The sequence below is a fragment of the Palaemon carinicauda genome, chromosome 44 (assembly GCF_036898095.1).
Source record: "Palaemon carinicauda isolate YSFRI2023 chromosome 44, ASM3689809v2, whole genome shotgun sequence".
Taxonomy (NCBI): Eukaryota; Metazoa; Arthropoda; class Malacostraca; order Decapoda; family Palaemonidae; genus Palaemon; species Palaemon carinicauda.
Window position 1 is genome coordinate 31,181,693 of NC_090768.1, and position 12,046 is coordinate 31,193,738.

The following is a 12,046-nucleotide window of genomic DNA, read 5'->3' on the forward strand; positions in this document are numbered from 1 at the left end:
TCAATTATCTGTTTTAAAGTTGTTAATGTTTTTGAAATATCTTACTTGAATTTTTCATCACTTCTTACATCGTTTATTTCCTAATTTCCTTTCTTCACTAGGCTATTTTTCCCTGCTGGAGCCCTTGTGCTTATAGCATCTTCCCTTTCAACTAGGGTTGTAGCTTAGCTAATAATAATAATAATAATAATAATAATAATAATAATAATAATAATAATAATAAATTCTTTTCATTTTTGCTTTCGTGGCTATAATACATAATTCATAGAGATAACCAGATAAATAGATATAACTGTATTTACGCTGAGAATGTCATAAGTTCGCTTTGTTTTCTCAGTAATGTCTCATTTTAACCCTGAAAACAAGTGACGTTGGTCTATTATCTAACAGTTACAGAACTCGGGAATTCCACATTTTATGGGAAATGTTTCGTGAAAACTGCGATGTAATATCTGTTCCTGTGAATATATAATAGTCCCAATCATTATTATTATTATTATTATTATTATTATTATTATTATTATTATTATTATTATTATTATTATTATTATTATTATCATTTATTGCTGAGCAAATTTTTAATTTATTATCGAACGCCAAGCACGATCTCTACGTTGCGCTCTAACCGATTTCCTATGTTTTTCGTTGACATGAAATGAGAACATATTTTATACAATAATATGCCAATTTTACAGAGTACTTGAGTAGGTGCAAAGTGTTGATTCCTATTTCTTTTTTATCTCATAGGCTGTAATTTTTTCTTCTTCTCTCGTAGGTGTCCGAGATAATATATACTCGTCCCGATAGCTCACACTTCCTTCGTTGGCTCTTTATCAGTGCTCGGTTGCGGTTCACAGTGTGCTGGAGTAGCGAACCCTGAAGACCTAGGTTCTTTAGAATTCATGTAAGTTTTTTCAATTACGAAATTGTGTTTATATAGCCATAAGGATTAAAGTTATCATCCTGCAGATCCTCTCTAATGCTTGACCACTGGATTGGCTTGGTCTAAAGTAACCATCTGGTAGTTTTGTCAAAAGGTAAAATTACACAGGACCTAAATTTCAACCATCCTTTTTTTGTAGTCCTTCAATCTTTTACAGAAATCCACTGGAAGTTGATAAAAGTTGCATTGTTGAGATGCAGTGAATAACAATGAATGCAACTTGAAGTATTCGTTATCTTGGATGAAAATCATATTGGATACTTTACATTTGTGCAATTATGTGTTAGAATGAAGATATATCATAATTGTATAATTGTAAAGACTGAATTGGACAAAAAAATTATTAAAACATACCATGGGGCTTTTCAGAAGGCCACACTAGAATTATTATTATTATTATTATTATTATTATTATTATTATTATTATTATTATTATTATTACTATTATTATTATCATTACTTGCTAAGCTACAACCCTAATTGGAAAAGCAGGATGCTATAAGCCCAGGGGCTCCAACAGGGAAAATAGCCCAGTGAGGAAAGGAAATAAGGAAAAAATAAAATATTCTCAGAGCACTAACAACATTAGAATATATATTTCCTATGGAAACTATAACAACTTCAACAAAACAAAAGGAAGAGAAATAAGATATAATAGTGTGCTCGAGTGTACCCTCAAGCAAGAGAACTCTAACCCAAGACAGTGGAAGACCATGGTACAGAGGTTAGGGCACTACCCAAGACTAGAGAACAATGGTTTGATTTCGGAGTGTCCCTCTCCTAGAAGAGCTGCTTACCATAGCTAAAGAGTCTCTTTTACCCTTACCAAGAGGAAAGTGGCCAATGAACAATTACAGTGCAACTGAAGAACACCTAATAACATAATACTTATACTTATACTTAATTAATACACTGAATATCAAAAACTATGTGAACACACTTGAAAAACTCGCTATTGTCTTCAACATCAAGGAGAGTTTATTTTCCCAAGGCGACACCAACATGAGTAGACCTAGTCTGTTATGAAACATGAATAGGCCAACACTTAAAGATTTAAATTTTCCTTTCATGAAAACGTGAAGCAGGTAATGTCTTCCTAACCCATGAAAGCATCGTCTTTCACATGTAAGAATACAAAGAAAACATTAAAAAGATACTATTTGCTGAAGCATTTATATTAAATAGTTAAACTAATAAAGTACTTCCAAGTTCAGGTTCAGGTTCATGGCCGAGGTATAGCCTTTGCAACGGCGCCTGTAATAATCTAATGATTTGAATTTATCTCTCTTTTTATTTTATTTTTTCACAGCAGGTATAAAATTTATTTCTTCTTTTTATATTTCTTTCACTAAGTAAAATGATACTATTATTTCATTTAGCTCTTCTTCATAGGGTAATTGTAGCTCAAGTAATACTTTTCTTTCTTTTCTATATTCCTGGCAAGATAATAAAACATGGGTTAAATCTTCATTATTTTCAAACAAATTAGTTTACCTTTCCCCTATTTATAATGTTTAGTTTTAATGTATTTGTTCTTGGTCTAAAGTATAGTACTGATGCCAATGCATTGACATATATTTGGTCTTATCTAATTTCTTTCTTCCACTTTCTATATATTTCTAAGCTAACTTTATTTTCCAATTCTTCTTTCCATTTTTCAGTATCACACTTTCTGGTTTGTGTTTTTATATCTGTCTTGGTCATTCTGCTTATTTTCCTTATATTGAAGTTTAATTCTTGCAGGTACTTTGCTGGTTATTTCCATCACCTTCTTGTTCTTATATGTTCAGGATTATTGTTTTAAGGTTCTCTTTTCCCCCATTAAGGCCTTCTGTATTACTACAGCTTCCCATCTATCATACTTTCATAAAAAAAGCCCATATATTTCCCCTTAATGTAGTATTAACTTTACTTTTAATAGCACGTAAAATTTTCCTATATACCCCATTCTCTATTCTTTTGTATTTTCTTTATCTCAGTTTCTACTGACTATAAATTTCCAATATCCCCAACGCCCGTTGGCTTGATTTCAATCACGCACCAGCTCAGATCTTCAACCCACCTGCGCTCTCAAAGAAACTGTTTGAAACTATCTTGATTAGACTTCATGCTTTAATCCATATAAGTAAATAAGAATGTTTGTGAGGTCAAAAAGTGGCAGAAACCATTAGTGCTAATTATTTATTGTTAACTTGTTCTCATCATTTATTTATTTCCTTATTTCCTTTCCTCCGTGGGCTATTTTTCCCTATTGGAGCCCTTGGGCTTATAGCATCTTGCTTTTCCAACTAGGGTTGTAGCTTGGCTAGTAGTAATAATAATAATAATAATAATAATAATGATAATAATAGTAATAATAATAATACGGAATGGCGTGCAACATTATCTCTCTCTCTCTCTCTCTCTCTCTCTCTCTCTCTCTCTCTCTCTCTCTCTCTCTCTCTCTCTCTCTCTCTTCAGGATGCCTGAAAACCTTAAATCAATCTCTCTCTCTCTCTCTCTCTCTCTCTCTCTCTCTCTCTCTCTCTCTCTCTCTCTCTCTCTCTCTCTCTCTCTCAACATTTTGCAGAAGTAATATCCACAGCTCCTTGTAACAGACAGTGCCAGGTGTGTGTGTGGGAATCAAAGCCAACTTCAGTTATCAGTGGTTTCCCATAAGATATATTGAAGAAACTGATATCTATTAAGTAAACCCGGTCACGAAACTATCACCTGTGGTCTGACGATTAATTAAGACAAACATGAAAAAAGGATATTTTATGCTATTTTTTACTCAATTGAAAAATGCTTAAAACCCAAGTCTTAGTTGGAAGTTATTCTTTCACAGGTTTAATATCATTTATTTTTGAATCAAAATGCTTTCCCTGTTATCTATTACTTCCATCTGCAATGTAATTGCCAACAAAGAAAATAATTGTTTTGTAAACATTAGATTAATTTAAGAGTTGACTAATTTAAAGATGTTCAACAAATATCTAAGCAGATAATGAATTACTTACAATTTCTCTAAAAGGTTTGCCAATAGATAAAAAATCTAAATGATCAAAATGGAAGCTATATTAGCACCTTGATAGTCTTGGCCAATTTTGATAATCAAATCTACATCTCACACTTGTTGCTTTTATCCATAACAACTAAGAGAAGAATTGATTTTAGATTGGATAATAGTAAACTATAAAGTTCATAGGGAAATATTTATCAATTGTCAGAAGCTTATCCCTTCTATTGGTACATATTCGGTTTAGAGGCAAAAGTTCTCTAGCCATTAGAAAAGGACTTTCTAGAATCTAAATCTGAGAGAAAAAACGGGTACTAGAAAATGGAACCTATATATATATATATATATATATATATATATATATATATATATATATATATATATATATATATATATATATATAAAAGAAATGTGTGAATGTTTTATAAGGTTTCTTCTAAATTTACTATAAGGGAGAATTCGATGCTTGATATAGCAAATCAAACTGTTGCACAAACAGGAACAATGCCTCGACTCCCATCTTTTAAATCTTAACCCGACATAATGATTAACCAAGCCACCAAACTAGAAATTAGAAACTCTAAATAAAAACTTTAAAAAAGATGTGCAATGGTCCTTTAATGTATGGCAATGCAGTTAGCAAACTCGTTGATATAACCGTAGAAATTTATGAAATAAAAGAAGCTATAAAGGGCCGGATAGTATAATGGCAAAAGTGTGTCTAGTATACGATAATTTAAGAAATGTAATGGTTCCTAGAGCAGACGTACAAGACATGCATAATGGGTTACTAGTAAAGGTCAAGGTCCATAAGAACCCTTATAATGGTCAGGAAACTGAAAGAAACATAATTAATAAAGTAATATTCGAAGAAATAAATCCATTTCCAGTAATAGGAATCGTTGCAAAAACTATAGTTTTACATAAAAGAGCAACAAAGAATAAAGTAGCCCACAAATTTTCATGCGGCTCCAATGATTGCTTCATTTTTCAGTTTCAAAATGTTAAAAGCAAAAATATATATAAAATTGATAGTCTGATAAATAACATTACCAAAAAAAAAAAAAAAAAAACCATTATGTTAAATTACAAACCCAAAGTGCTGGTTGTATGTGTTAATCATCTATTATAGAAGCGTGCAACAGGCACTTCTCATTTTGAAAAAATTATAGTAAAAATTTATTCTAATCAAAATGATAATAAGGAAGCAAATCCTAAGCAAAGTAAACATCGGGAAATGATATCAAAAGAACTAAAACCTAATAAAAACATTCACGTTAATGTTCTATCCATACATAACTCAATGTGATATTAATGGTCTTACAACTCGTTTACATCTTGTGGTAAATTCAAAGACTATTGAAGAATTATTGCAATATGCTTACAATATACTAACAATACTATTCCTTCTATATGAAATTACACTCTAACGTCTCCTTCAGTCCGAATTTAAATGATAGGGAGTTAAATTTCATTTGGATGATAACTTACTTATTATTAAGTAAGGGTAAAAGAGACTCTTTAGCTATGGTAAGCAGCTCTTCTAGGAGAGGGACACTGCAAAATCAAACCATTGTTCTCTAGTCTTGGGTAGTGCCCTTGCCTCTGTACCATAGTCTTCCACTGTCTTGGGTTAGAGTTCTCTTGCTTGAGCGTACACTCGGGCATACAATTCTATATCATTTCTCTTCTTCTTGTTTTGTTAAAGTTTTCATAGTTTATATAAGAAATATATATTTTAATGTTACTGCTCTTAGAATATTTTATTTTTCCTTGTTTTCTTTCCTCACTGGGATATTTTGCCTGTTGGAGCCCCCGGGCTTATAGTATCCTGCTTTTCCAATTAGGGTTGTAGCTTAGCAAGTAATAATAATGATAATAATAATAATAACAATAATAATAATAATAGTAATGATAATAATAATAATAATAATAATAATAATAATAATAATAATAATAATAATAATACATAAAATCCACCCTCTTGCAGTTATAATTTGCAAAATTTAGCCAAAGAATTCCCAGATTAGCAAGACTTCCTATTAATGGGAGACTTCAATGCCCACAATCCCCTTTGGGACATTCGTTGTGTTAATGTTGATACAAATGGTTCAAAGGTTGAACAAACAGTGATTGATCATAAATGAGGATGATCTCAGCACTTATTCACAAACGAATGGAACATATTCCCTAATAAACTACTCTTTGTGCCAACAATATTGTTGATAGGTTTAAATGCAACATCCTAGGCGACCTTTATAGCAGTGGTCATTTCCATATATCAATAACCCCGTTAAGACACAAGTCCTCCTATTCAACATTATAATACAAATATGTCTGACTGGATAAGTTCAAGTTTTATACGGGTCAAGTGCCTCCCTTTAAATATTCACAAGATCATCATGAAACAAAGGGTTCTTTGTAAACTCCTTCACACAACCAGCCAACAAATCTATGCTTCTGACCAATAAAGCACTCGGTCCCTTGTTGGTCAGATACACTAACCCAATTGATAAAGGAAAACATACAATTGAAAGAAAATTAGAAACTCTAAATAAAAGCTTTAAAAAAGATGTGTAATGGTCCTCTAATGTATGGCAATGCAGTTAACAAACTCGTTGATATAGCCGTAGAAATTTATGAAATAAAAGAAGCTATAAAGGGCCGGATAGTATAATGGCAAAACTATGTCTAGTATACGAGAAATTTAAGAAATGTAATGGTTCCTATAGCAGACGTACAAGACATGCATTAATGCATAATGGGTTACTAGTTTTCATAATACACAGGCAATCTCAAATATCAAGGATGTAAGGTTTTTTTAGGGGTGCTAGAGTTGGATAAGGGACTGACTGGGGGCCTCCCCAGATTATTATTATTATTATTTTTTTTTTTTTTTTTTTTTTTTTTTTTTTTTTTTTTACAAGGAAACACCCTTACATACGATTTCCTGGCTTCTGACAGCAGATTTAACAATAAAATACTATTTCTTGGACGATTTTTATGTGACCAATTACAATTTGTACATAATGACTATCATAAAATACCAAAGAGATACTGACAATGTTGATTCTTTTCTATATGCTCATTCATAATATCGATCGAGTTAAGGCTGTCGATTTAACTATGTTTTTTTACTTACGATTTAGTGTATCTATCATTTATTTTTCCGTTCCAATTTCTTTAAATTTTAAACAGCTTTCATATTTTTAACTTAATCTAATTTCTAGTTAACAAAAGACAATTATGTAATGTATTGATTGATATTTACGTTATTTCTCCTTGGCTTCTAACTATAGTGTAAGATGAAAACCTCACAAGCGGATACTCCATAGACATGGTAATACTCCATTGGTCATAAAAATTCAAGAAGAATGAGTGACTAAATTTATAGAATATATCTTAATGTTTTTTCTGAAGTAAAAGACAGAAAAGTAAATTTCCTGGCCCCTACGGCCATGAATATTATTTTGTTAAATTTTGAAAGCACAAGCAGTATTAATAATTCATATGAACACTTTTGATGCACTAAAAGAAGAGAAGCAATTGCATTGAATTTTGACGCTAAGAAATGCATCTATTATAATAAAAGATCTACTGAAGAGGATTGGAATTTGCATTATCAAGTTGTAGTTCATCAACCCCTGGTAAAGATAATATAAATTTTTATTTGATTAGAAATCTAGCCCCTTTGGCAAAGTCTTATCTATTTGAGTTTTATAGTAATTTTCGTAACAAACATCTATTACTAAAGACATGGAAACAAGCAGTAGTTATACCCCAATTTCACTGACCAGTTGTTTTCGCAAATTACTCTAAAAATTATAAATCGTAGAATGAATTGCTGTTTACGTCGTAATAACATTTTATCAACCTCGCAATTTGACATTTAAAAAGGATAATACACTACTTTAAGGCATTCAATAATAAAATCATCAGCCTGCATCAAAATCATTTTCAAGAATACCTTCATATATCTATTGGAAATTTTATTGGTAGTTGAACATTTCAAACTCGTATAGAGAATGTTTATTCCGAATCTTACAACCTTGACTATGGTGTGTTCCAGGGTACTCTCTTTACATTGGTAATTAATGGCAAGTGGTGCAAAGTAGTCTTTACATGGGCGACTTTGCCATATACTACTCAACAAAAAATCTTCGTCACTTACAAAGGATTCTAAATAACTCCATCCGAAAAATACAAATTTGGACTGCGTCTGTTGGTTTCAGAATTTCTACAGAAAAAAAAGAAGTATTTTTTTTTACAAGAATAATAGATGAAAACAAAACTAAGATATAATTCTTGCATTGGGCGATGCTCAAATCCAATTTCAAGATAAGGCAAACTTTTTTTTTTCTTCTTTTTTTTTCTAGTCACCTTAACTAGAAACCACGAATTTTGGGGTGATTTAACCACGAATTTTTAAAGGATTTAACTAGGAATTCTGGAGGGATTTAACTATGAATTTTTGAGAGATTTAACCACGAGTTCTGGAGGGATTTAAACAACAAATGTTTGAGGAATTTAACCTCGAATGTTGGAGGGATTTAACCACGAATGTTGGAGGGATTTAACCACGAATTCTTGATGGATTTAACCACAAATTCTTGAGGGATTTAACCAAGAATTCTGAAGGGATTTAAACCACGAATGTTGGAGGGATTTAACCACGAATTCTTGATGGATTTAACCACAAATTCTTGAGGGATTTAACCAAGAAATCTGAAGGGATTTAAACCACGAATGTTGGAGGGATTTAACCACGAATTCTTGATGGATTTAACCCCAAAGTCGTGAGGGATTTAACCATGAATTCTGAGGGGATTTAAACCACGAATGTTGGAGGGATTTAACCACGAATTCTTGATGGATTTAACCCCAAATTCTTGAGGGATTTAACCATGAATTCTTGGGGGATTTGACCACCAATTCTTGAGGGATATAACCACAAAATCTGGGGGATTTAACCATGAATCTTACATAAAATCTTGATGTAATAATGCTCTCAAACTAGCGATGAAGTTGTCTAATACAATATGGGGCGCAAAGAGATCAAATTTTACAGCTAATCTTTAAAGCATCAGTGTTATAGAGAATAAATTATAGTTTCCCAATATATGGATCAGGATCTGAAAATTTGAAACCTTTAGATTCTATACACACTCGAGGCCTAAGACTTTGTATTGGAGCCTTTGGGTCTTTCACTCATGATTTACTTAAAACTTGATACAGAAGCTATGGCAAGCACAATTGAACCGATAAACTATAAAAAAGCTATAAAAAAAATTATATTTCATCTACTTGAATTTGAACCATGAAGGTGAGATAGCAGTGGTAACTATAGTCCATTTAGCGATTTGCACCGACTCGCAACGGTGTCCTTTTAGCTCGGAAAAGTTTCCTGATCGCTGATTGGTTAGAATTATCTTGTCCAACCAATCAGCGATCAGGAATTTTTTCCGAGCTAAAAGGGCACCGCTGCGAGTCGGAGCAAATATGCCTCGCTAAAAGAAATTGACAATAGCATCTTATTAATGTAGAGTCAGATGGAGGAAACACACAAATGTATCTATGCCAGACCTAAACTTTATGACTAGAAAGCAAATATTTTACTCTAAGAAAAGATCCAGTTAATCAAGTCATCAGCATGTAAGAAATTAGATAATATCTCTCCAGTTGGTATAAACAAATCGTCAGCCAAAGAAAATATGGGCTTAGGTGATATTTTATCATAGTATTTATTCACAAGTTTCTTCAAAAAATTATCAGTCAGAAAGTATAAGCGAAGAATCTTCCACAGAATCTATGGAATATGTTGAAATATTCTACAGAATCTATGGAATATGTTATTTCGTACAAGAAGTACGACCTAGTATCTTTCCAAGAAATTACAGAACCTTGACATCTTCTAAAAAAAAAAAAAAAAAAAAAAAAAAAAAAAAAAAAAAAAAAAAAATGCGAGTAATATCTTTTGTGGAAGATAATTACTTAGTTAAGATCTTAGAAAATTAAATATTCCAATATCATCTCGCGAGGAAGTACAACTCCGCTATTTATCCTGTAAACAAGGACAGTAAATATCCTTTTCGGGACGCGCGAACTCGGTAAACATTTTCCCATGCAAATACAGACAACCCTTTGTTTCTTTTCATGAACGATAAGGGATTTTGATAAACATTTACAATGAACATTTTTCTGTTTACCCTTACGCATCTCAGAATTCGTGATAAGATAGTAAAAAATCAAAGAAAAATTCTAACCAATGATAAACAGCATTTTGCAACTAAAAAGAAAAACAAAAATCTAGACCCAAAACATCTGATTTACGATGCTTTGTAATTCGTTATCGCTTATTATCTTTATTTGGGAATAAGCATCTCGCTTCTCCTTGTGCTGCTTTGATTTTTTAATTCATCATCCTGCCTGTGTGCATGCATATATACATACATACATACATACATATATATACAAATATGCCATATATTTTTGGTACATTAATGTCTGGATTCTCTTACCGACCTCGGGATCAGAGCCTCAGGTGAAATTACACAAAGACGATAGCTTCTGACCGGCCGGGAATCGAAACCTGGTCCAGGAAACTTGTATGAACAGTGGTATGTCACTATTCATACAAGTTTCCTGGACCAGGGTTCGATTCCCGGCCGGTCAGAAGCTATCACCTTTGTGTAATTTCACCAGGGGCTCTGATCCCGAGGTCGGTAAGAGAATTCAGACATTAATGTATAAAAAATATATGGCCTATTTGAATATGAAAAACACGTCTAAATGTGCAAAATTTATCATATATATATATATATATATATATATATATATATATATATATATATATATATATATATATATATATATATATATATACATATGCACACATATGTATGTATGCATATACATATACAATAACATATATGTGTATGTATGTGTATATATAAATATGTAAACACACACATGAATAGATAGGTAGATATATAGACATATATGTATAGAGTAGATAACGTACCTTTTTTGCTCAACATTTATCCTTTTCCACTGACAGCAGGTGGCTCGAAAAAAACCCACAATCAAGTTTTATTTTTTCTAATTATAGATGAGCCTTCTTTACACAAGACTTTCAAGCACTTCCACACAAGTCTCATCATTAGCACATCTAATACGTTACTCCTACTATCTCTTCAACCTTACATGCATATTTACGCTAACACTACTTTCTACGTGATCAAATCATCTCAGTGCAATGACTTATCCTTACACAACCCCTGATGATTCTACTAATTAGATTTATCTATATGGAATTTTAAGCATGGGTACGAGTAATGGCTGAGCCAGATGTAGTCATCATATACAATTCAACAAACACATTAAGTTCAAGATTTAAAGGTTTAAAGGCCGCCCATGAATGGCAGAGGTAAAGGAAAGTGACCACATAAACTGACCATAAATACATATCAGCGCCCAAGCCCCCTCTCCATCCAAGCTAGGACCAGGGAGGGGCTCCCCTAAACCCACCAGCCTTTGGTCACAAGGATGGTGAGGTTGCAGATACTAAAGAAACAGTCGAGATTGAACGGGTCTCGAAGCCGAGTCTGGCAGAAGTTTAATAGAACGCCAGTCATGGACTGCCTGGTAACAGACGTATTATTATTATTATTATTATTATTATTATTATTATTATTATTAAGTGCTAAGCTACAACCTTAGTTGGAAAAGCAGGATGCTATAAGCCCAGGGGCCCCAACAGGAAATATAGCCCAGTGAGGAAAGGAAACAAGGAAAAATTAAATATTTTAAAGAATAGTAACAATATTAGTATAAATATTTCCTATATCAATTATAAAAACTTTCACAAAACAAGAAGAAGAGAAAGTAGATAGAATAGTGTGTCCGAGTGTACCCTCAAGCAAGAGAACTCTAACCCAAGACAGTGGAAGTCCATGGTTCAGAGGCTATGGCACTACCCAAGACTAGAGAACAATGGTTTGATTTTGGAGTGTCCTTCTCCTAGAAGAGCTGCTTACCAAAGCTAAAGAGTCTCTTCTACAATTACCAAGAGGAAAGTGGACACTGAACAATTACAGTGCAGTAGT

The 12,046-nt window shown here is 32.4% G+C and overlaps 1 protein-coding gene across 2 annotated transcripts in view; it reads left to right on the forward strand.

The window, feature by feature from the left end:
• The first annotated feature begins 783 nt into the window (after positions 1 to 783).
• Positions 784 to 12,046, forward strand: part of LOC137634126 (trypsin II-P29-like) — a 47,422-nt gene continuing 36,159 nt past the window's right edge. The window contains exon 1 of one of the 2 annotated variants that reach the window (XM_068366353.1): positions 784 to 904. The gene's annotated coding sequence lies outside the window, so the exon portion shown is untranslated. The remainder of the gene's footprint in view (positions 905 to 12,046) is intronic. The other variant, XM_068366354.1, reaches the window with a different exon arrangement.